At 47.3% G+C, this 25800-nt stretch overlaps 2 protein-coding genes across 2 annotated transcripts in view; both read right to left on the bottom strand.

Annotated features, from left to right (window-relative positions):
- Window positions 1–11359, bottom strand: part of DENND4C (DENN domain containing 4C) — an 84247-nt gene extending 72888 nt beyond the window's left edge. Inside the window, exon 1 of the mRNA XM_028712948.2 lies at window positions 11221–11359. The gene's annotated coding sequence lies outside the window, so the exon portion shown is untranslated. The remainder of the gene's footprint in view (window positions 1–11220) is intronic.
- The window catches only part of ADAMTSL1 (ADAMTS like 1), a 718478-nt gene that overhangs the window by 90365 nt on the left and 602313 nt on the right, over window positions 1–25800 (bottom strand). The window lies entirely within an intron of this gene.

The following is a 25800-nucleotide window of genomic DNA, read 5'->3' as shown; positions in this document are numbered from 1 at the left end:
TATCAACCTCCAGATGGGGGGGAAAGTCATTCACATCATATGCTTTTGACCGTTTCCATGATAAACACTCTGTTTAACAGCAAAGATATCTTCAATATGCAGAAGATATGCCGGTGAATTCAAAACTGAAACATGAATCATTGGAAGGGAAGTAAGGACGGCATTCTACATTAAGAGATACAGATGTCTTAAAAGCAGCTGTGGAGACAGCACTAACATGTCCCTCTCCCCATTTTGGATATTTTTATTTATTTTCAAGAGTAGTATTTAGGTAGAGAATAATTAAAATGCCTTCAACAGTAGAGACGTTTGTCATTTTTGAGTCAGTAACAGTTATATAGCAAAGAACATTGAACATTTCTTTTTAAAAAAAGGTCATAACCAAAAAGTAGAAAAAAGTGGGAAGTTAACTTTAAATTCACTGTTAGCTGTGAAAAAATGACTAGTATCTGTATACCTCAGACATTTATATGCATTATTACATCTCTGATGAGCCATTCCATTTACCAGATATTCCAATATGAAAACTCTAGCATTACAACTGGACCATTTTATAACATGGATATTAAAATCTGGTTTACAGAGTAGTCCAAGTAATATCTCAAAATTGAAGGGCTACAGATACTATGAAATACTAAGAAAGTCTGAACTGCAAGACACAGAAGAACAGAGAGACTGACACCTTTTAGGGCTGGGCAATATATCACCCAAAACTGGTTTCAAGTGAATATTGTGATATCAGCTTCATCATTTCTGACCTGGCAATAATACATCACAAATCATGATGTGTGTGTGTGTATGTCCGATGCAAAAATCAGAATGTGGGGAAAATTGTGAAGCCAGCCTCCACATAGCTCCCTCCTGATTTCAGACATTGTGATATATCAGTATACAGTGGTACCTTGGTTTCTCGAACTTAATCCGTTCCGGAAGTCCGTTTGACTCCCGAAACGTTCGAAAACCAAGGTGCAGCTTCCGACTGGTGCAGGCGCCCCGGAAACAATAGCTGACAGCTGCATCGGACGTTCGGCTTCCAAAAAACGTTAGAAAACCAGAACACTTACTTCCGGGTTTTCGGCGTTTGGGAGCCGATTTGTTCATCAACGAAGCCGTTTGATAATTATCAAGGTTCCACTGTACATCAGTATATCGTGATGTTTAGCTGGTGATATATCGCCCAGCACTACTTCCTGCCAGACCTGACATGTCTTTCGTTTGCCTCTAAGCTGCTCACAATTTCCTCCAACCAAGCAGTTACATTTGTTCTGCTGTGAACAACCTGTTTCTCCAATGCAGTCACCTGTTTTCCTTCTACAGTCTACTATTAATGGAAAGCTTTTCACATGAAAAAAACAAACAACATCAAGATAACTGTACAGTCATACCTCATGTTACGTTTGCTTCATGTTACGTTTTTTCAGGTTATGTCCCGCGGTGACCCGGAAGTACCAGAAAGGGTTACTTCCGGGTACCGCCGCTCATGCATGTGCAGACATGCAAAATGACGTCACATGCATGTGCAGAAGTGGTGAATCGCAACCCATGTGTACACAGACGTGCCGCTGCGGGTTGCGTTCTCTTCATGTTGCGAACGGGCCTCCGGAACGGATCCCGTTTGCAACCAGAGGTACCACTGTACTATTGAAGTGTGTCTCGTTTTTTTCTGAATGAAGATTAGAGACACGGTACTACATGCACATGCGCCCACATGCGCCCTGTCCCTGCATTTCTGTGTAAGTTGCCGTCCTCAGCATGTCACCTGACTGGAAGCTCAGAGCAGTGATTCATGCAGAGATACAACATGTGACCTTCTCTGAAGATGCAGCAGACTCAGCAGAGGAGGAACATGCCAGTGCCCAGAACTCAGCTTCTCCTGTGGATAGGTGTTCTAGGCTCACAAAAGTATTGATTCCTTGCTGCCCAGTAGCAGTTTTCCCACGGTACATACGTTGTTTGGGAATTACTGGGCGAGGCATAAAAGAAAATCTCACAGCATTTTTCTGGTGTGTCTGTACATATGCGAGGAACAGATTTTGCAGAAATCATAGTCTTAACAGGTTACATAAGATGTTCACCAGCCAGAAGACTGAAAAGCCTGGTTTCCTGTCTGTAGGAAAGAGCCAAATGGCAAGGAAACAGCAAGATCAAATGGCCAGGCAGCCGATAGTTTGGTCTGAGATGAGCAAGAAAAGGGAGCAAAAAGGCAGATCTGAGTAGGGGGTAGGGGGAAAGCAGATTTCAGTTTCTGTACTATCCCATCCTACAGATAAGGTAAAGGTAAAGGGACCCCTGACCATTAGGTCCAGTCGTGACCGACTCTGGGGCTGCGGTGCTCATCTCACTTTACTGGCCGAGGGAGCCGGCGTACAGCTTCCGGGTCATGTGGCCAGTATGACTAAGCTGCTTCTGGCGAACCAAAGCAGGGCACGGAAATGCCATTTACCTTCCCACCGGAGCGGTACCTATTTATCTACTTGCACTTTGACGTGCTTTCAAACTGCTAGGTTGGCAGGAACTGGGACCGAGCAACAGGAGCTCACCCCATCGCGGGGATTTGAACCGCCAACCTTCTGATCGGCAAGTCCTAGGCTCTGTGGTTTAACCCACAGCGCCACCCGTGTCCTCATCCTACAGACAGGGGCCAAATAAAACAAGAATATATACTTCAACATGACCCCGGATAGCTCAGTTGGTTAGAGTGTGGTGCTGATAACGCCAAGGTTGCAGGTTTGATCCCCGTAAGGGACAGCTGCATATTCCTGCTTTGAAGTGGGTTGGAATAGATCAGCATTTCTCAAACTTGGGTCTCCAGCTGTTTTTGGACTACAACTCCCACCATCCCTAGCTAGCGGTCAGGGATGATGGGAACTGTAGTCCGAAAACAGCTGGGGACTCAAGTTTGGGAAACCCTGAACTGGAAGATCCTCAGGATCCCTTCCAAGTCAACAATTCTGTGATTAGATTAAAACCTATCAACGCCACTAGCAGCAAGGACAATGAAACCAGTGCTATTGTGGGGTGGTCAAGCTCATATAAAACCCCTCAGTGCAATACTGATCTTATAGTAAAATCTGGTTCCCAGAAAATATGGCCAACAGGACATTTTCAAGTCAGTTTCGTTATCCCTGTGTTCCTAACAGGGAGGTTAGACTTCCTTGCAGTGAAGATCTGAGCCACCATTTATCTATGCATGGGGAGGGAAAGTTGAAATTGGTGTCCAGTAAAAACAACTGGGGTTCAAAAGCTTTTGAGCAGCCACCTTCCACGTTGGTCATGGATGAACTTTCAGTTTCACAATATGTTCTTGCCTGCTCTGGACGTGATGTTCTCTTCAGCCAGGGCATTTGACAAGCTGTTTTGTCTTGTCTCTTCTCGCCACCACTAGCGCAAGAGGGTTCTGAGTGAGCCCTCTGACAGCATTTGAGGAAAGAATCACTTGATCTGAAATTGCTAGAAGCAATTGTATTCCCTTCCAACAATTCTATGGTCATGAAAAGTCTAGAACAGTTTGCCAGTTTGCATTACTTTCTATGGGAAAGGGTGCCTTGGTTTTGGAACGGACTTCCAGAACGGATTAAGTTTGAGAATCAAGGTACCACTGTATTACATGAATGTAGGTAAAAGGTAAAGGTAAAGGTAACCCTGCCCGTACAGGCCAGTCTTGACAGACTCTGGGGTTGTGCGCTCATCTCACTCTATAGGCCGGGAGCCAGCGCTGTCCGCAGACACTTCCAGCGAGCCAGAGCCGCACAAACGGAAACGCCGTTTACCTTCCCGCTAGTAAGCGGTCCCTATTTATCTACTTGCACCCGGGGGTGCTTTCGAACTGCTAGGTGGGCAGGCGCTGGGACCGAGCAGCGGGAGCACACCCCGCCGCGGGGATTCGAACCGCCGACCATGCGATCGGCAAGTCCTAGGCGCTGAGGTTTAACCCACAGCGCCACCCGCGTCCCCACATGAATGTAGGAAGTTGTCTTAATTCAGTCAAACAAACGGTTCATCCAGCTCAGCGTTTCCCACTGACTGACAGTGGCTCAGCAACATCCAAAGCATTTCATATCCAGACATGCCTGGCTTCTTCACCCACTCACATGATTTTGCTGCTTTAATTTGTACACTGGCCAGGTCTTAATTTCAGGGTGGAAAACAGAAACAGAAAGACCATGAGCTTGATGTGGCAATCCAAAGAATTAAACTCGGCCGAGCCATATGTTCACAGGTATCGTAAAACTGACCTGAATGGTTTTTCTCCCTTTGTTACCAATAGCCTTAAACTAGACTGTTCAAGATCCCTTTACGACACACGAGTAGCAGTTCCACAAATGTTTAAAACCAAACCTCTAACGTACCAAGCCACCAGATTTTCTGAAAGGAGTATTTGTTAGCAAGTACCATCTCAACGGCACAATGCGGTAACAAGAAACTAGATCTCTGGACAATCGTATTGGTGCACGGGAACCAAAAAATGATACTATGAACTGAGTTACTCACTTATATCAATGTTACACAATCCACATCCGCTTCAAACAGACCAAAACAGAGGCACTTGGCAAACAACATAACATCCCAAAGCTACTCTCACTGCTCAGCTTAAAAGCTAACTTGCCAACAGCCTTTTTATTATTATTCTTATTATTACTTACAATATTATCTCACGGTGCTGGATATATTCCTATTTTTATCAGCTTAATCATTTACAGCCGGAATTTGTCCACAACCACCCGCTATAGAAAATTATAGATCAACCACTGGACTTTACCACCTTGATTCTTATGCTCCTTCCATCAGGCAGAAGCAGAGGGGAAGAGAAGCAGGGCTATCCCATAATTTCTGCTGATTTTCAGCTCTCTTTAGCTCTCCCTAAACTGTCACCTAGCAGCAGCCATTGCATCAGGCAATCTGAACCATTCAATCCCAGCAAATCATTTTGAGAACAGGTGCCTGAGCTTGAATGAATGAATCTTTATATGCGTCAGCCATCGGCCGTAGCAATGAAACAATAATATGATATACAAAGAATAGAAATAAAAAGTCAGTTATGTAAAATACATTTTAGGGTTCTGAATCAGTAGTCAAATGGTGGATCTTATTCTGATTGCCCCAGCTAAAAACCTGGCAAACTTTGCTGTCACCTGCTCATCTTGATCTGCCAAGAGAAAGGACACCGTGGCAGTGGCTGGGCAACCTGGAATGGACAACTAAAGAGCGGTGATAATCTCATTCCTCAAGTCTTTATAAAGAGTGCAAGCCAGAAGGGCATGCGCCACCAATTCGGTGCTGCCATCTCCACAGGGACAGAAGCATTTTTCGTATGGAATCTGTTGGAATCGTCCCTCAAGTACAGCTGAGGGCAATACGTTCAATCTTGCGAGAGTAAAAGTGTATCTGTATTTTAGAATTGCTAGGTTGTGGTGCCTGAGCTAGTTTTCCTCCCTTCTCCTTCCCAATCCCTTCTTCCTTGTCATGTATTTTAGACGGTAAACATTAGGACACAGCTTTTTTATTTGTTTTTTTACTACAGATGTTTGGAAGCTGCTTTTGGCACTCCCCCCCCCAAATTGTTTGGGGTCGAAATAATTTAATGAGATAAATAAAATACTTGAGGCTTTTGCACAATGGCGGGGTGGCACGTCACGTTCCCGTCACTCATGGAGATGAAAAATGAATGCCGCAAATAGGCTGTCCATAAGAAAGGGAGGGGGAGATTAATGCTGCCTTCTTCCGCAGGACAGAACTGACATGTTATTTTGTCAATAAATACCACTGCTACCATTAAAGCGAAAGAAAAGTAGTTGATCAATGGATTAGACAAGGAAAAGCTACAAAGATTCCTTTGGATTCCATTTCAGCCATATTTGTTTTGAGTTTACCTTTTCAACAAGTACAGTAGTTTGGTTTTCTTGGCCTAGCTACCCATGAACAGCCAGATTAGGGATTTTTGCTTTTGTTTTGGCTCATATATATTAGCTATATATTCAAGTTATAGGAATATGGGATCCTTACTTTGTTTTTAGGAGTTCTTCACCGCAATGCTTATCAGACTGAATTTACAACTAAACTGGTTTTGACAGCGGAAGTTCTGTATGTTTTACACGTGGAATTGCCCCGTTTTCTCAGAACGGGATGTCTGATTTTAACAGCACTAAAACACACACACACACACGCCTGACATTTATCTCCCTAGCTCTGACACTGGAAATTATTTCAAAGGAGTTAAAGGCATGTGGAAAGGGGAGGTATAGGAAGTTCTCTGCATTCCCAATTCATGTGCACCTTTTGTTGTTATAAATGCCACACACACACAATTTTTTAATACTGAGCCACATGACACTCAAACCTACTGTCATCACATCTCGTTCAGCCCTTATTACTTATGTTTTCAAACATAAGTGTTTCGTAACAGCCAAGCTAGATTATATTGTTAAACCATATGTTTATTTTTCTGTCATGTGTCTACGATGGTTTCCTATTTTGACAGCAACTCATGAGTGGGCAGCTGACACCAACTATTTGAAAAACAAACCCCACAATGCACCTATTGAAGAAAATTTGCATTCTCAGAAGATCCAATTTATTTAAAAAAGTTTATTAAAGTTTTGGGTTAAGGGGGGACGAGAGAATTTCCACGCTGTGGGCCTGGAATATCCCTTTTGCTCAAGCCCTTTTGCTCACCTGGCCTTACATGGAATGGCAGGTATGGGGCAGCTAAAGGTGATGCCAGCCCAAAAGGGAGTTTCAGGTGCCACTGATCTGCAGCACCTGTAAACCTCTCTAAAGCCACAACGATCAGTGGATTGTCTGGGCTTCAAAGCACAGTGCAGGGCACTCTACAAACCTCAACCATCATTTTTAGGAGCATCTCTCCCTCCTCTGCAGAGATTTCAAAGGTGCTCCCTGGGACTGACTCCCTCAGCCTACTGTACAAAGGAAATTCAGTGTTCCATCCACTTTTTACTCCAGACGTGCCCAGCACTGGCATACGGTCCCCTGAAGATCGCCCATGATGTAATGTGGTCTTCAGGCTAAAAAGAAGCTTCCCACACCTAGCTTAACTTTTCTATCTCAGGGGTTGCTGGTATTTGGACACATGTTTAGAGCTGGAGGAGATGAGCCATAGGATTGCAGAGTTGTAAAGGACGCTTTTGAATTCTGGTGCTGGAGGAGACTCTTGAGAGTCCCATGGACTGCAAGAAGATCAAACCGATCCATTCTGAAGGAAATCAGCCCTGAGTGCTCACTGGAAGGACAGATCCTGAAGCTGAGTCTCCAATACTTTGGCCATCTCATGAGAAGAGAAGACTCACTGGAAAAGACCCTGATGTTGGGAAAGATGGAGGGCACAAGGAGAAGGGGACAACAGAGGATGAGATGGTTGGACAGTGTTCTCAAAGCTACCAGCATGAGTTTGACCAAACTGCGGAAGGCAGTGGAAGACAGGAGTGCCTGGCGTGCTCTGGTCCATGGGGTCACGAAGAGTCGGACACAACTAAACAACCACCACAAAGGGACCCCCATGCAACGCAGGAATCGCAATGAAAGAATGACAGATCTATAGGAAGGACGAAAAGGCCAAAGGAGCTGCTCCCCACATTTCTTTAGGAGGAATGTGAAAAGAGGAAAGGATGGGGAGGAAAGACCACCTGCCTCTTTTTCTTTAATGGAGTCCTTTTCCCCTTTAGGGTGGGGCAAGCCAGCTCCCTGAGAGACACAACACAGACAAGCTTCTTGCAAAGATTCAACTGCCTTCTTTAAATCTGCATGGGGAGCGGGGAAGAGTTGGGGGTGCAGAAGGAAGGGAGGTAATACATAATCTGGTCATCGGGAGATGGAGCAGATTTCCAGCACCCACCTCATCCCGTGGCCTCCCCCTGGTGGGTCAACAATGATGATCCAGAGAAGAGAGGTCACCAAATTCATTGCTTTAGCAACAGCAGGTAAAAATAAAAGACAGTCATTAGAAGAAGAAGAAAAACATTTTTAATACGAAAAGGATGCAAAAGGGAATAGAAAAATCAGGGGCCTACAAAAGCCACAAGAGGAGCTTCCTTTGCCAAATGGTTGCCCCTCTGGCTCCTGGGGGTTGACAGAGTTGGAGTCCCAAACCTAGTGAAGGCCACACTATAAAGAGAGGAAAATCCACTCATGGATGTGAAGGTTCGAGCACAGAGTTAGCATCCCAGTGCCAGAAGCCTTGGTTATATCCTGCCCAGATTACGGCAATGCACTCTACATGGGCTGCCTTTCAAATGGGCTCAGAAACTTCAACGGGCTCAAAGAGCTGCAGCCAGACTGTTTTCATGAGCAGACAACTCCCTCGTTACAACAGCTCCGCTGGCTCCTGGACTGTTTCCGGGCACAATTCAAAGTGCTGGTTGTGATCTATAAAGCTCTATATGGCTTAGGTCCAAGCTATCTGATAAACAGTATCCCCTTATACAAACATGCCTGAGTTTTGAAGTCTTTGGGAGAAAACCTTTCTCTCGGTCCTGCTGCCCGCCCAGGCATGCTTGGTCGGGATGCTGAGCGGGGCCTTCTTGGTGGCTGCTCCCAGACTTTGGAGCTCTCTCCCTAGAGAAGCTAGACCGGCTCCCTCCTACCTGTCCTTCTGCCAACAGGTGAAGAACAGGCTTTTGGGAAGTGACTGCTTTTAATGAGGGGCCTGGTGCCGTTTTTGTTGTGATTGCCTGTAGATCATACATAGATCGTATGTGTGTGTCTTTGTTTTTTAATTATTATTTTTTCTATGCTCTTCATAGAACTGTAGAGTTGGAAGGGACCCTGAGGAAAATGCATCTGTCCCTTACAAGGATCAAACCTGCAACCTTGGCATTATCAGCACCACGCTCTGAGCTGTTCTTATTCTATCTGTAAGCCACCTTGAGTCCCTGTTAGGTATTAATAAATATATAATCATCATCACCACCTAGGAATATGGCACATTTATAAAATCTGACAGGGCCCACCAGGAACCGTATAAAGATGATCCAGGGGCAGGATTTAGCCCCCAGTTGGACATTCCTAGTTTAAAGCATAGTAAAGTACCACTGCAAACAGCTTGGACTGAGAATTCTTTATTCACAAACGCAGACAGTGCTATTAACTAGTTTGCAAGTTTGCTAGATTTGCAAACTAGTCACAATCAAGATGCTGTACTACCCAAGGCCCAGTTATTTTTAGCAGATACTGCTGCGAAGACATATCTCTTTTGGTTTATTAGAGAAGAGTCTGCACCAAAACATGGAACTAAACTCTAGATGTTTTTACAGTTCAAAGCTTTAGGGATCACATTTCTTTATTTGCTTTCAACATATAACGCAGCAAAATAGCACATCCAGAATTGTACTGAGCAGCATTACATACACAAAAGTGTTATGTACCAAACACAAAAAGTGAACCGAAATATTGCACAACACCAGCAGCACGGCTGGAAGGTACTGGTAAGTCCACTTAATAATATTAGCTCTTGTAGCCAGGTCCCCAAACACAGGTGTAAACAGAAACTGAAAACTGCCTGAATAATTACTCATGAATTACTGCCTTTTTTTTTGGTCAAAACACTACAGAACTCAGCTCACATAGCAACAGACATCATGACACATCACAGCAACTGGCTTATTTCTACTCTTTCCTGGGAAATAATGTTTAGGATTTCTTACACAATTTCCTTCTAGAGTTAAGTCAAATCACACAGGAACTCAAGAGAGGAGTTGGCAGGAAAAAAGTAGATAAGGTAGAAAGTTACCTCAACACCTGCAGAATATATCTCCTTTGTGCTGGCATCCAAGGGGGCCCTTTCAACTAACTAATCCTCCATCTGCCAGGCACAGAGGAAGCCAAAAGTTTGGGGGCGGGGATAGGGAGAGGGAACATTCAGAGCAAATACTAAGCAGGATATTTTCCCCACCAGCAATTCAGTTTATAATGGCTTTCTCACACCGATAATGAAAAACTGAAACTATTGCTGAAACACATTGGAAATATTATTGCTAAGCATGGCAATGCCCAGTGAAAGCAGCTTGCTACCACTTTCCTCAAGAATAAATTGCCTTGTAAAAACCACCACCTAACAAGCAAGCTACTCTTCGCAGCATACCCTCCAACATTTTGGTGATGAAAATAGGGGTGTACTATTCCATAATAATAATAATATTTTTATTATTATTTTTGCTCCAGACACTCTGGGCGGCTCCCAACATATATAAAAACATAATAAGACATTAAGAATCAAAACCTCCTTCTACAGGGCTGCCTTCAAATGTCTTTTCATGGTTACTTATCTCCTTGGCATCCGGGGTCGCATAGCCCCAGACACGCCAACATTTCTCCAATGAAAATAGGGACGCCCTAAGGAAACATTCTGGAGTGAAACCAGAAACTGGGACGGCGTCTGTAAATCCGGGGCTGTCCCTGGAAAACAGGGGCACTTGGAGGGGCTGTCCTATAGACAGCAAAATGACAACAAGGCGCGCACAGGTGTGTAGGCTTCCGGTTTCCGCTGCATGCGCAGCAGATGTGACAACAAGCGGCACATCTCCCCCGATGCTCAGCAAGAAAGGATGGGGCCCTGTGGGGCCGCCTTCTTCCCCGCGACAAGCTGCTGCCTCCCCATCCCCACCTGCAAGCGAACGCCGCCCAGCACACCTTGGGCAGGTGAGGACATGCGCGGCGAGGAGGAGGAGGAGGAGACAGCCATTCCCAGGAGGAAACGCGGAGCGAGTAGAACAGCGCGCGAGACTCTTTTCCCCGCCACCCCTCCCAACCCCACATCAGGAGGGCTGCCGCCGGACGCCCTCCGCTTCCCAAACCCCATACAAAAGAGGGCAGCCCTAGCTTTGGAGAGGCCACCTCGACCCCCTCCGGGCCCGGGCGCAATTCCCACGCGCGCGCTCTCTCTTTCGCCTTTCTGCGTTTCCAGCCTTCCTTCCCACTCACCCCCAACTTGCCCCAATGCTATGGGGAGGGGAAAGGGCTGCTGCTGCTGCCGGGGAAGTGCGTGGGGGGCGAAACAGCCAGCCCCACGTCCTCGACTCTGCATTCGCCCTGGCCGGGTTGCGCGCCGCGCTCTCTCTCCCCGCCACCCTCTCCAAAACGAGCCTCTTGGAGGGCGAGCTAAGGGGGTCTCCTAACCGAGGAAGCGCCCCGGGAAGCGGCCGAGCTCTCGTCCGCCTGTCAGCCTGCCCTCCGCACCCGGCCCCCCGCGCTCTCCTCTCCCCGCTTCACCGGCGGCGCTGGCCAGACGCGGGGCTCCCCGTCCGTCGTCGCCTCGGGCGCAGAGACTCCCTCGCGGCCTGGCTCGCTCCGGCGCCGCCTCACGAGCAAGCCGAAACGTCGCTGTTGCTGGCGAGGGAGGAAGCGGCCACCATGTTCCTTTCGGCCCCGCCAGCGGCTGGAGGCGGATCCGAGGCCCGCCCAGGAGGAGGAGGAAAGAGGGCGAAAGGGAGCGCAGGCGCTCCTTAAGCAGCCGGCGCTTCGCAAGGAGGCGCTGAAGAGCTCTGGCTCCTCTAACGGCAGCTGGGAGGACTCTCCGCCGCCCGGACGTCGCCTCCGCTCAGGGCGAGGGCAGGAGGAGCCTTTCCCGGGCACGGGCGCGCCGTCGAAGCGCCGGGGCTGCGCTCCCTGTGCGCTCCCCTTGGCCACTGTGCGCTCGCCGTTACGCACGTTTACCGGCTGGCTGGAGAGGGCGGGGGGCGGAATGCGGCAGGAAATCCCCCTCCCCGCGGCCCCGGCAAACGTGCGCAAGAAGAGGCTGCCCTACTGGGAAGGTTTCCTTCCCCGGGTGGCGAGGGGCCATCATTCTCCTTGGCCGCGCGTAAGCGAGCAGCGGGGAAGGAGGGAAAAGGCGAGCGAGCTCAACGCCGGATCTGGGTTCTCCGGAGCAGAGCTTGGGGTGTGGTGGGACACGCAGCCATTCACAATGAGATCAGGTGTTAAACAGGTTTGTGTTATTGCCCCAACTCTGCTCATTGTTTTCATTGCCATGATCCTACACTTTGTCGAACTGAAACTCCCCACCGGAGTAGAAATCCTATATCGAACAGATGGAAAGCTCTTTATTCTGAGCAGGCTGAAAGCAAAGAGTAAGGTTACCAAAACTTCCGTCATAGAGCTTCAATAGGCTGATGACAACGTCGTGTGTGCACTCTCAGAGGATGACCTCCAAACCATCCTAAATATCTTCGCAGAAGCTTACGAAAAGCTTGGCCTATCGCCAGCGGCGTAGCGTGGGTTATCAGCACCCGGGGCAAGGCAAGTAATTTGCGCCCCCTAACCCGGGGCAAGGCAAGTAATTTGCGCCCCCTAACCCGGGGCAAGGCAAGTACAGTAATTTACTCTCCCAAGCAGCAGCAGCGAGGCTTCTCTTTCCCCCGCGCTCTCCTGGAGCTGCCTCTTTTCTTTCCTTTTTCCCCTTTCTCCAAGGCTTTTCGCTTTCTCTCCTAAGTTGATTCCTCCTCCACACCGCGGCGTTTCCTGGCTGCTCCCCCCCTCCCCCCTCTCTCCTCCTCGCTCTGCTTGCCTTTCCCTGCCCTGCCTGAGGGCGCCCTGAGGAGACTCCGCTCTCCTTTTTGACCAGGCGAGGTGGAAAAAAGGGGGGAAAGTCTCTTCCCGCCCCCTCGCCAGACTCCCTGCTCGGCTCGGCTCACTACCCAGGCGGCCAGTGGAGAGAGTCTTGAGCCGCTTAATTCCCAGCAAGGAATTAGCAGGCTCGCTCCACCTCCTCCTCCTCCCGACTTTGCTGCTGCTGCTGCTGCGCGGCTTTTTTCCTCTACCGACGGCACGCTGTGCCTTGGAGAGGTTCCCGCTTCCTCGAGGGGGGCCGGCCAAACGCGCCCCCCAAAATGTTGCGCCCGGTGCGGCCGGCACCCCTGGCACCCCCCACGCTACGCCACTGCCTATCGCTCAACATCCAAAAAGCCAAAGTGCTGCACCAACAAGCACAAAACAACCCCTCTGCAGCGCCACAAATCCAACTGAACGGTGTAACTTTGGAAAGTATCAATTCTGTCAACTTTAGTTGCCATTCTTCTTTGGTTGGGACCTCGCTCATTTTCCATTTAGGGGCTAACAAAACACAGGCTGCAGTTGTAGCATACATAAATAACCTTTTTTTGACACCTGGGGATTTCAGTCTGAATTATCCCCAATAGAAAGGACTCTGGTTTTGGGGGGAAAGTACGTTTAAACATTTTTTTCCAATTCATTATGGATCATTTCCCAATACTCTTACCCTTTTACAAGTCCACCACATATGAAAGAACGTTCCCTCCACCTCTTTGCATCGCCAGCACTTATCTGATTCAGTCTTACACATCTTAACAAGCCCACTAAGAGTTCAATACCACCTGTGAATCATTTTCCGGTAATTCTCCTTCAAATAATAACATGCTGTAAACTTCAAGTCACTTTTCCAGAGTTTTCCCCAGAGGTTAGAATCTATATCATGTCCTATATCTATTGCCCAGTGTGTCATTGAGGCTTTGAGTGACATTTTCAGGTCCGGCCATTACAAAACTCTTTCGCAATATTTTTTTCCCCAGAAGGGCTGCAACTTTTTTTCACAATATCAGCACTTTGTGCTGCACAGAAATCACAAGACATCCGACACATTTGAGTTCGCAATCGCCATGCTCCACCGCAAAGCACAACATTCGCCTCTCGTATGGCTCGGGAGAAGCAAGACTAAAAAGACAGCGGTCGTTGCTTTGCGGAAGAATCCTGATGTGCTCTGTAATCCCAGAATTGGCTGGCTGAATTGTGCAATGATAAATGAAAGTTAAATATTCTTTACAACTGGCCCAAAGCATCATGAACATATGGACTGGACTCGCATCCCATTGTGAAAGTGTGATCTGATAGTCCAGAAGTACCTGCTTTTCTGGCTTTGGTCAAAATTGTCTTTGCTATTTTGACGGCTGATTCAGTTTCCCTATCACTTTGGGAATAGGCAGGTGAAGATGTCTGATGATCAGATCCCCGCTGCTTTTGGAATGTTCTGAAATGCACACTGTGGTCCATTATCAGAAAATACAATATCTGCTCTTCTATATGTGGGCGAAAAGTCTCTTTAGCCTCTTTATGACTGTCCTAGATCCATACCCTCCAACATTTCTGCTATTAAAATAGAGGCGTCCTAATGAAAAGCGGGATCAAATAGAAACCAGGATGCCTTTGTAAATCCAGGACTATCCCTGGAAAATAGGGACACCTGGAGGGTTTGTCGATTTTCTATCTGGTAGTGGATCCATCTACCAAAAGAGACAATCTTTCTCTTCCCATGTGAATAAATCTACCCCCTGACTGCTGTGCTACTGGCACCTCCCAATTCTCGCTGCAATGCCCCCTGCCCCGAACATTAACATCATGAAGGGAAAACATAGGTTTCCCTTTGAAGTTTGGCCCTACACCTGGCTGAATTGTCCCTATTTTTAGACAGCTGTCTTGAATCAGAATGTGGCGTACTCTTCGGCTGATATTTTGAATATCTTTTTTAAACCTTTGAAAGACTCTGGTCTGGAAAAATTAGCACAACTGCAACCTGTTTTGTCCTTAAAAACTACATTGTTGTTCATTCCGGCATTTCCTTCATCTCCCCTGGAATTCTGCCAATCATTGTCCGTAGGCCTCCTTGACCAATGTGATAAATGACAAACTTATTTTCAGCCTCTGAAGCACTGAGCTTTCTAACAGACTGGGTCCCAACACAGGCTTGGACTGAACACTGCAAGAACGATTGCTGCCTTCAAGCATGTCAAGTGAATTTGCTTTTCTTTCCTGATTTAGTGGCTGTTCAGTTGAGCTGTCGGAGAGCTCATTGACTCTGCAGGCACCGCAGCAAAAAAAGTGGCCAAGTGGAAAAACCCATTGGCCACACTATCTGTCCAACGTTCAGATAACACACATCGTATACAAAAATATACTGAACCAGAGTCAATTACTGTGGCGATCACACACAGGGCCCCCGGATCTTTGACGGTCTGTGCCGCCACTGCGATTGCTTTTTCCGCTGCCACCACCCTGTATCTCACGGGGACACACGGAGTCCAGTCAGTTGTTAACATAAACAAATAATCAAGTTTATTTTTAAATGCAGGAACAAGCTTATGGTTTCAGTTAGTTTTTCTTGACAGTTTCTTAATCTTAGTTCCTAACAACTTCAAACTGATTATTCCCAACTATCTATCTGACTCAACCTAACAATTCCTCTCACTCTCTCACAATACAACTTGACCAACCCACTGCCTATTCCTCCCTCTTCCTTCTTCAACTCCCAAAACTCAACTCGCAAACCTCAACTCTCAACTCAACCAACTTTCAAAACCTCCCACTCTAACTTTTATTCCCCCCCTTGCATTCTCACTGGCCAATCACATCACACCTATTTTAACCCTTTCCTTATGACCCATCCTAGGAGGCAAACACCACAATTGCCATCCCAGTATCGTGGCTCAAAAACCCCCACCATCAGCCACTGCCTCCGTCATTTCTTGTAGCAGTAAAGGGAAGGAGGCTGGGCTGTTAGCAAAATAGATGCATCACATTTATGAGACCTCAGGTTCAACTCCTGCAGCGGAGAAGCAGGAAGGAAAATCTGGTAAACCTCGAGGTGGCATTTTGAAAAAGTGTTCCTGAAAAGTAAACATCAAAAAGAAAAAGAAAAGAAAAGTGGAGCTGAGATTCTGCAGAGCCCTGAAACTATAGGCCAGAACCTTCAAAACTGAGATGCATATATGCCAACCACAGGAAATGTGAATATACCCTCCCTAACTTTTGTACACAATGCTGTTGCCCAAATACACTGCAGATGGGTGACCTTATGGGAACTGATGCAGAGGTTTCAACACCCTTCTCTCGAAATCTCCGATTTGCCTGTTTCCAGTGAAATCAAGACCAAACACTGGTCCCAAAATGGGGCACTAGGTTTAAACAAAGCAGACTTCTGTCAACTGCTCATTTCCGGGTGCTTGACTTACTGTACAAGAAAGGCTCTCACCTCTGTGTTCTCTGGAAGCTTAGTCAATAAGTCCTGATCGGATTGAGATAGATGAGAACACATGAACTGAAGACCCAGTTTCTCCCACAGGCTGCAGTTCAGTGCACCCTTGCCTAGGTTGGAGTAAACCTCTTAAACACAATGGGACTTACTTGCGAGTAGATGTGCATGGAATTGCATCGTCAGGCTGTGTGCACGCTTTAAAGCACATTTCCCCCCTCAAAAAATTACGGGCACTGTAGCTTATTCAGGTTTCCTGGGAATTGTAACTCTGTGCATGGGCGCAGACAGGACTTATGTTGGGGGGTGGGGTGGGCAGGACCCCCAGCTGTCATCATCCTCTGTCTGGCTCTGTCTAGTATTTTCAGAATGAAATGTCTCAACAACAGTGGTTTCAAATTACTTTTTTGAACCCCAAGGGCTCAGAAAAAATCTGACTAAACCTTCCGCCATGTGAAAACTAGGAAGCTAAACAAAAAATTAACACTGGGGAGTACCTTTCATGTGGTGAACGAGTGTATATTTTGCAAAATTACAAAGAGCACTCCCTTTTTCATCTTGTTTTAGAAAAAAAATCTAAACCAAAACAAGTTTTCTCAGATCTGATGCAAACCTTTTCCGCACTTCTTAAATCCCTCCTCCCCCCCCATGCAGTTTTTCTGTGTGCACTCAGTAAGCAAAGCCCATGAAGATGTTCCCCTGTCATTGTTGACCTTAGCCAGGTCTTTACTCTCCTCAAAGGACTGAATGACCGCTCCAGGGGACAAGTGCATTGCTGAGCAAGAGAGATGGCCGGTCAGACCCACTGCTGCAGTATCCTGAATTCTGATGTTGTGCAGAGAACGGCTCGCATATTATAATGAATGACGAAATGATAGGCGACGTGCATTTGTGTGACAAAAGCAGGCACTGACCTTTTCTGGGGAAATGCTCTCTAGGGAGGGAGATGGTGGTGTTTGTATTTTTTTACTTGTTTTGGGGGTGACAGCTGCCACCCCTGTCTACGCCCATGACTCTTTGAGAGGTCAACTGCAGTGACCAGAATTCATAGAGCAGGAGAATGTGATTTAAGGGGATAGTATGTATGCAGACCATATTACAGTGGTACCTCAGGTTAAGTACTTAATTCGTTCCGGAGGTCCGTTCTTAACCTGAAACAGTTCTTAACCTGAAGCACCACTTTAGCTAATGGGGCCTCCTGCTGCTGCCGTGCCTCCAGAGCACGATTTCTGTTCTCATTCTGAAGCAAAGTTCTTAACCTGAAGCACTATTTCTGGGTTAGCAGCGTCTGTAACCTGAAGCGTATGTAACCTGAAGCGTATGTAACCCGAGGTACCACTGTAATATGTATGCAGACCATATTACTGCGTGACGCTCCTTCCTGAGTGGTGGTTAGCTTGGTAAAATGTGAGGTGCTTTGTAATTTTAAGGCTACGGCACTGTGAGCTTTCAGTTAAACAAAATTACTACTGCCCCTGATTGTACCTCCCACTATTAGAGCAAATTGACAGCTCGCTGTATTCTCGGATCTTATTTAGGATAACAGAGACTTTCATCTCTTCCAGTTCAAGTAAATAAACCGAATCGACTGTGTTGCGGATGTTCAAGGGCAACCTTAGAAAACCTGGAGCTCTGTTCGCCCCTTGCTGTTGTATTACCTTCCTTCCTGCTCATTACGTTCCAAATCGAAACCTGTTTTTCCCTTTCGGCGGGCCCCTCAAAGCAGAGAATATTAAGCAAGTGGAAGGATATCTTTTATTTGGAGCAGATAGCGTTCAAGCAGCAGCGTGCAAGCTTCCAAGTTACACAATAGCCTCACATTTGGGCTGCATGTTCAAAGGGAGAAAATAAAATAAAATCGTGGCGGGGGAGGGAGATTTGATGTCCCTGGGCAAGGCATGTTTTTGTAGATAGTTCATTCCATTGCCTGCTAACCGTAGTGGGTTTAAAAACACACACACACACAAAAACTGTTAAGATAAAGGGAGACAGCTGGAGGAGACAATTAGGTTGAACGCAGGCCATGTGATCACATTTCAAGTTACACAAAACCCACCCCTAACCACAAGGGACAAAGCCGGGCGGGGTATGAAAAAAATGTGCTAACTTTGAAGCTATTAATATCAGGCATTGCATGCAAATTGGTCGTATGGGATATAGCAATATATGAATCTCACAATTCCTGAAACAGATTAAAATCTCCACTTCAGGCACTGGGCAGTGAGAAAATAGTATTATTATTAAAGCATTTATTGGGTAGAGCAGAGTAATAAGAGCAATGGGTGGCAAATGATGTGCCCCAGGAATTATACAGAAATCTATGTGCAGCAGATTATTTAGATATACAGTAGCAGCATCGGTGTGCATTGGTCTTTAGAGAGGACAAGAGGACAGTTCTGTGCCCAGAGGAGCTTACAGTATAAAATTACAGAGAAAGCGGGCAAGACACGGAGGCAAAGAAGCAATATGCCGTTGTTTCAGTTTGCAGCCTGTGTTTTGGTTGACGTAGCACACGTGAACAAGGTCTTACTAGCCCACGTCTAGCAGTCTTAAATGTTCAGGCCTTGTCCAAAGGATTAGCTGCATTGCACCTCTCCACCCGTTGAAATGGTTGTTCTTACCTAGGACAATTATAAAAAGGTAAACAGTAAAGACCCCGTTTACCTTTTTATAATTGTCCTAGGTAAAAACAACCATTTCAACGGGTGGAAAGGTGCAATGCAGCTAATCCTATGGACAAGGTCCAGTCAAAGGTGACTATGGGGTGCGGAGCTCATCTCACTTTTCAGGCCAAGGGAGCAGGCATTTGTCTGCAGACAGCTTTCCGTGTCATGTGGCCAGCAGGACTAAACCACTTCTGGTGCAACGGGACACCCTGACGGAAACCAGACTGCACAGAAATGCCATTTACCTTCCCACCACAGTGGTACCTATTTATCTACTTGCACTGGCATGCTTTTGAACTGCTAGGTTGGCAGGAGCTGGGACAGAGAAATGGGAGCTCACTCCATCATGGGGATTCGAACCGCGGACCTTCTGATCAGCAAGCCTAAGAGGCTCAGTGGTTTACACCACAGCGCTACCCATGTCCCCTGCAGGACCATTAATATTACCATGGAACGAGTTATCTGGCCAAACTGGTGTCTTGTTAATCTGAGTGAGTGGATTGGTGTAGCGTCCTTCATGTAATTACCGTATGTATTTTTCAGCCCATAGGGCGCACCGGCCCATAGGGCGCACCTAGGTTTTTTTGGGGGGAAATAAAGGGGGGGAAATTATTTTTCCCCCAGGCGCGGGGCTGGGGCGGGGGAAGCCCGAGCTTCCCCCGACCCCAGCCCCCAGAACAGGCAGCTCTCCACAAGCCGTGGGAGAGCTGCGTGACTTCGCGCAGCCCTCCCACGGCTTGCGGAGAGCTACGCGAAGCCTGGGGGCGCTGAGCTCAGCGCGCCCCCAGGCTTTGGGTTGCAGGCAGCTCTCCTACGGCTTGCGGATAGCTTCCTGAAGCCTGGAGAGCGAGAGGGGTGGGTGCGTACCGACCCCTCTCGCTCTCCAGGCTTCAGCGAAAGCCTGCATTCGCCCCATAGGACGCACACACATTTCCCCTTCATTTTTGGAGGGGAAAAGGTGCGTCCTATAGGGCGAAAAATACGGTACACAATACCCAAATGTCAGCACGGTCCAATATTTGCCCCGTCACCACAAAATGATTTGAGCAGTCGTTCCAAGAAGTGTTTGGCTCCAAGGGAAGTGGAGGAGCCACTTGTCATGCAATGGTCACACCCACTTTAGCTGACACTTTAGCTGTGTAATGAAGGCAGAATATGGCGTCAGAAAAGAGAACATCTCACTGTGCAGCCTGTCATATTGTCAAGGAGCTGTCAGTGAGGCAGGTCATCCACAGGGCAGGTACACACATAGCAGGCATGGAAGGCAAGTAGCTCTTTATTAATAGAAAGTAACAAGACTCTGGGGCTGTCCTGCCAATCTCTGACTCCTCTCTGCCTGAGTCCCAGCCTCTAACAGTCCTTCTTCTGACCTCCCTTGATTGCTCAAACCTCCTGCTTCTAGCACCTCCCAGCTCATCCCTTCTGCAGACTTCTCTTCAGTGTCCCACCCAGTGCGAGATTTGCGTATAAGCTAAACAAGCTGTAGTTTAGCGCCCCACTCTCTTGGGGGCCCCCAAAAAATTAAAGGGAAAAAAAGGATGTACATTTCCAAAATATAAGATAAAAAAACAAATTAAACCTACATACAGTGGTACCTCAGGTTAAGTACTTAATTCGTTCCGGAGGTCCGTACTTAACCTGAAACTGTTCTTAACCTGAAGCACCACTTTAGCTAATGGGGCCTCCTGCTGCCGCTGTGCCGCTGGAGCACGATTTCTGTTCTCAACCTGAAGCAAAGTTCTTAACCTGAAGCACTATTTCTGGGTTAGCGGAGTCTGTAACCTGAAGCGTATGTAACCTGAAGCATATGTAACCTGAGGTACCAGTGTACAGCAAATGGCTTTAGATATATATTAGGTACATTTTAGCCAATTTTCGTAACATTTTCTTTAAGTGCACTGCATGCAGTAAAGTTAATACCTTCCTTCCACAACCTTTCCCAAGTTTCTAACTGAATATGATATCCAAAATCTTTAGCCCATTGTATCACCACCCCTTATGCCATTCCAATAATAATTTATACATTTTCGACGTAGGAGCTTGACCTGGCGTTTTAGCACATTGCCAGAAGTGTGGGAATTACAAGTATAAAGGATAGGCAGGAATCTCGTCTCCTAAGAGACACTCCTTTGTAGATATTAGGGAGCTGGCTGTGCCGTGTGCTCAACTGATGCTAGCCCTCCCTCCACTGGGAGACAGCTGTGAGGATCAAACATACCGCATCTCTCAAATAAACATCCTGTGGGTGTTCTGCTCCCCTTTCTCCCCACTGCTACCTCATTTTTATCTGTTCAGGGCCAAGGATCCGTGTCTCTGTGCTCTTCGCTTTCATCTGTGCAAAACAATATTTCTCTGGGGACAAAGCACGAAAAGTCCGCTTTCTGTGTGTGTTTGAGTTACCGCATGCAGGGAAAGCTACCTAGCAGGCTATTCTCCTGAAAAATAAACAGATATAAAATTTAAAGCAAATCAAGAACACGCAGCTTCACCTCAATACAAAGAGTAATGGTAACACAGCAATATTTCATCCTTCCCCCACCCAGCCAATGCTTTCTACGCATGCAGATATTAATAAACAAGACCTAAAGAGATGCAGCTGATGCAGTGGTGTCCAAACTTTTTTCAAAGAGGGCCAGATTTGATGAAGTGAAGGGCCATGAGGGCCGACCAAAGTTGTTGACCTTTGACCTTTTTTTAGGATTGAAGTTGTTGAGCTTTTTTAGGATTTTACCCCAAAGTTGTTGAGTTTTAAGACTGAAGTTGTTGAGCTTTTATTAGGATTGAGGTTGCGGAGGTTTCTTTAGGATTTTACCTCAGGAAATAAACTGCCACAGGGACCAGATTAAACCGACCAGCGGGCCGGATTATGCCACCGAAATGGACTTTGGACATGCCTGTTTTAACCCCTTCTTCCCACCCTTCCTCTACCTTAAAGCATCTCTCCCTCCCCCCCAACCCCCACTTTACTGGGACCCAGTTTAGGCCAAGACAAGCTGGCCATTGCCACATCTCATCTGACCCTTGGAACTGATGTAAGCAACTTCTTGCTATAACCTATTGAGTTCAATAGAACTTAGTCTAAGGTAAATGTGTATAGGATTGCAGCTGAGCAAGGTGGTAAATTTTATTCCCCTCCTCCGCCCCCGCAACAAGAAACTTGGAACGCCCTTAGGATGAAGCACTAGATTCCGTTGAATCTATGAATCTATGAAAACGATAGAATTCTGATAGGTGTCTCAGTTTTGCAGGTGGCCCTGAAGCGCGGAGAAAAGCAAATCCTTTTCTGTCCAGCCTTTTGTGCATGAACTAAAAAGGCAGCAGATTTAGTTCATTGGACTATGGACCTGGGTGTGCCATATTCAAACAACAAACACAAGAAAGCAATTTGACTTGTGCACATTTATCTGGCTTTAATCTCTAAAGGGCCGTTTGCTGTGGGCTGCCCAGGGTGTTAAATCGATCCGTATACATCTACCTTAAGCTCTGCAGTGTCACTGACTGTACCGCGGAAAAAGCGCTCTTGAAATGGTCCGTGTTTGTCTGCCTTTGATCTCTAGGCTGTTATTTCCTGTGGGCTGCTTCTGTACGCGAGGCTTGTTCAAAAGAGAAATAGCGTCCACGTTTGGAGGTTTGCTGGGTGGAATATACTCATGAGCTCAGCACAAGTGTCACTTTTGCTGTTCGTGCACAGGCTAAAAAGCTACCATGATCACGTAGCTCAGTTGCGTGTCCCCACAGTCACCCCCTCGTTGGAAATAACTCACACAAGGGCACGGATATTAGGTTTATGTTATTGGGCAAATTTTGGGCCACAACTTTATTGAAATTACAGAATGTGAGCGGTATTGGCTTAGGCATTGATTGGACCTGACTATATCTGACTCCTGCCCATTATGCAGGAAGTCCAGTAAGGGTAAGCCACCGGTAGGGGGAGCCCTGTCGATGCGAACCAACTCAAGCTCCTCCTGGTGTTTCCGTTGGGGTCATGTCAAGGCCCTAGGCCCCAGCCGGGTTTCAGACTAGATCTACACCCCCGGATTCCTTTAACGGAATACCCTTAAGCATGGAGGGGCAGGTGATGGCCACACCTCCCCTCCCCCCCCCAAGAAGCGAGCCAAAGAGGAAGTCCTCTGGCTCGCTCCTCCGTTTAAACAGCTCCGGCCATGTCCCCCACAGCCAGCGGATTGGCTGGCCGGGCTCTGACGTGGCCAGGATCCCCCAGGCAACAAGGGGCAAGGTCCCCCACCCCTGGTGGGGAATGGGTGGCCACGCGGTCCACCGCAACTCCTCCCCACTGGGAGGTGGAGCAGATTAGCAGAGCACAAAGACCACAGAATGGATGCCTCAGGTCCAATCTCCAGCCCTCCCAGTTTAAGGATCTCAGATTTTGGATAACAGAGCTGAGCCAAAGAAGATAGCCACAGAAGTCAGTCTGCAGGCAGATGAACTGAGGGGCTTCGATGGATAAAGAGACTGACATTCTTTAATGTTTCTGACGGCAGACAGTGCCGGATTTACGTATAAGCTAAACATGCTCTAGCTCAGTGTTTCCCAACCGGTGTTCCGCGGCACACTAGTGTGCCGCGAGACGTTACCTGGTGTGCCGTGGGAGGGAGGCGGGCGCTTTCTCGTTCGCGCCCTGCAGCGAGAAGGGCAGCGCAGCGCCGCAGAAGAGGCCCAGGAGGCAGCAGGCGCCCAGCGCGCGCCCGAGTCCCGCCCAGCTCGCCATGTCCGCCCACAGCATTGGCGACCCGAGCCAGGCTCCACGCGCAACGCCCGTCTTATGGCGCGCGCCTCTGCCGAACGCTCAGCCCCGGCGCGAGCGGCTTAGCAACGCCGTCCAATCAGGGCGCATCTTGGCTGGGCGGCCGCGGCATTCTGGGAAATGTAGTCCTTGGGCAGCAGCGGCATTCTGAGAAGGCGCGCTTCTTCGCCGCTGCACCTTTTCTTCCTCATTCCTTCTTTGCTGGCAACGCAAAAAGAGGCGGAGGAGGAAGAGCTGCTGGAAATGCCTGCGTGGGCATCGGTGCGCGCAGGAGATTTAGGCCGGGTGGGGTTGTTAGAGTCAAGATTTTATTTTGTTTATGTCCATCTTGCTGTTCGTGATACTAAACTACTCTTTATAGATCTCGTTATAACTTGTGTGGGGATTGCTTAATTTCGTTGTGGGCGCTTTGATACGGTTTCTTATGAGTGCATTTGGGTAATTATGTAAATATTGCCATGTCGTAAGCCGCCTCGAGCATGGTTTTTAACTATGGAAACAGCATGCAAATGACGATGATATCTAGGGAGGTTTCAAAGGCTTTGTAAGCAGAGTGAAGGAAAGAAATCCAGATGTGATTGTTACGCATTGTTTTTAGCACCGTGAGGCCCTCGTAGCCAAGACTTTACCAGCAGACCTAGTTCATGTGTTGGATGATGTTGTGCGCATGGTAAACAGGCCCAGGTTGCACACTGAATAAAGTATTTTATAATTTTTCATATTTCTGTTTACTTACTATTTCATAATAAAGTAATTATAAAATACTATCTTTGTGTTTATTTGATTCCTATTAAAGAGAGTTACTTTATATATAGTCAATATAGGCACAGAGTTAATTTTTTAAACATTTTCTAATGGTGGTGTGCCTCGAGATTTTTTTCATGAAACAAGTGTGCCTTTGCCCAAAAAAGGTTGGGAAACACTGCTCTAGCTCAGGGCCCCACTCCCTTGGGGGCCCCCAAAAAATTTAAAGGGAAAAAAACCTGGGTGTACATTTCCAAAATATAAGATAAAAAACAAATAAAACAAAACCTACATACAGCAAGAGTGTTTTGTGTTGTGTAGGTTCCTATGATGGAAGTCATGGGCCCCGCCTGCTAGCCTGCTCACTAAAATATCCCTGGTTTGCTCCTTTCTATATATAGGGTGCCTACATTCTGCATGGGACGCAGGTGGCGCTGTGGGTTTAACCACAGAGCCTAGGGCTTGCCGATCAGAAGGTCAGCAGTTCGAATCCCTGCGCCGGGGAGAGCTCCCGTTGCTCGGTCCCTGCTCCTGCCAACCTAGCAGTTCGAAAGCACGTCAAAGTGCAAGTAGATAAATAGGTACCACTCCGGCGAGAAGGTAAACAGCGTTTCCGTGCGCTGCTCTGGTTCGCCACAAGCGGCTTAGTCATGCTGGCCACATGACCCGGAAACTGTACGCCGGCTCCCTCAGCCAGTAAAGCGAGATGAGCGCCGCAACCCCAGAGTCGGCCACGACTTGACCTAATGGTCAGGGGTCCCTTTACGTTTACTTTACCTTTACATTCTGCATGGAATGGTTGCATGGCAACATGGGCAAATGGCTTGAGATACATATGAGGTCCATCAATTACCATATAGCATATATTCAACACCAAAAAACATCGACAACTTGGTGTTGACAAAGGACAGCTGGACATATAAGGGGCCCCATTACCTTCAGGAGCTGAGGGCCTCATCAAACCTAAATCCGGCCCTGGTCCCACCACCAGGATCTGGGATCTAGGTCATCTTCTTCTGTTCCCTCCTAGGCTAGGATGTAATGCCTCCAAAGTTGCGACCATGCGGGTCTCTTTGGCCAGAAAGGAAGTGGAGGAAGAGGTCCACAACAGAGTCCCACCAGGGAAGCGATGAGCATCCATTAGCTCAGGCATGTCCAAAATCCGTTTCGTCCGGCCCCTGTGGCAGTTTATTTCCTGGGGTAAAATCCTAAAGAAACCTCCACAACTTCAATCCTTATGAAAGCTCAACAACTATAGCTTGTTTAGCTTATACGTAAATCCGGCACTGGATCCTTCTCTACAGATGTTGCATTGTAATGGCTCAGGCAATAAGAGGAGGAGGATTCTTTGCCATTAATGGATGGCCTATCTCAGTGACCAGATGGAGGCATCACAGAGAGAGACATTAATGGGGTGATGACAGTCACTCGCACCTGATATTCCCCACTGAGCTCCACCAAAAGAGATTCAGCAGGTGCCTTTTGTGTCAACTTTTAAACGCTTGATGGAAACATTTCTGTTCCGAGAGGACTACGCAGGCGATTAAGAATACATTTTCCCACAACGGTCAATTGATGGTTTCTGTTATATATTTTATGGTATTATTGCTGTAAACTGCTTTGGTATTTTTCATTTT

This window comes from Podarcis muralis, chromosome 17 (genome assembly GCF_964188315.1).
Source record: "Podarcis muralis chromosome 17, rPodMur119.hap1.1, whole genome shotgun sequence".
NCBI classification, from domain to species: domain Eukaryota; kingdom Metazoa; phylum Chordata; class Lepidosauria; order Squamata; family Lacertidae; genus Podarcis; species Podarcis muralis.
This window is presented reverse-complemented; position numbering and strand designations above follow the sequence as displayed.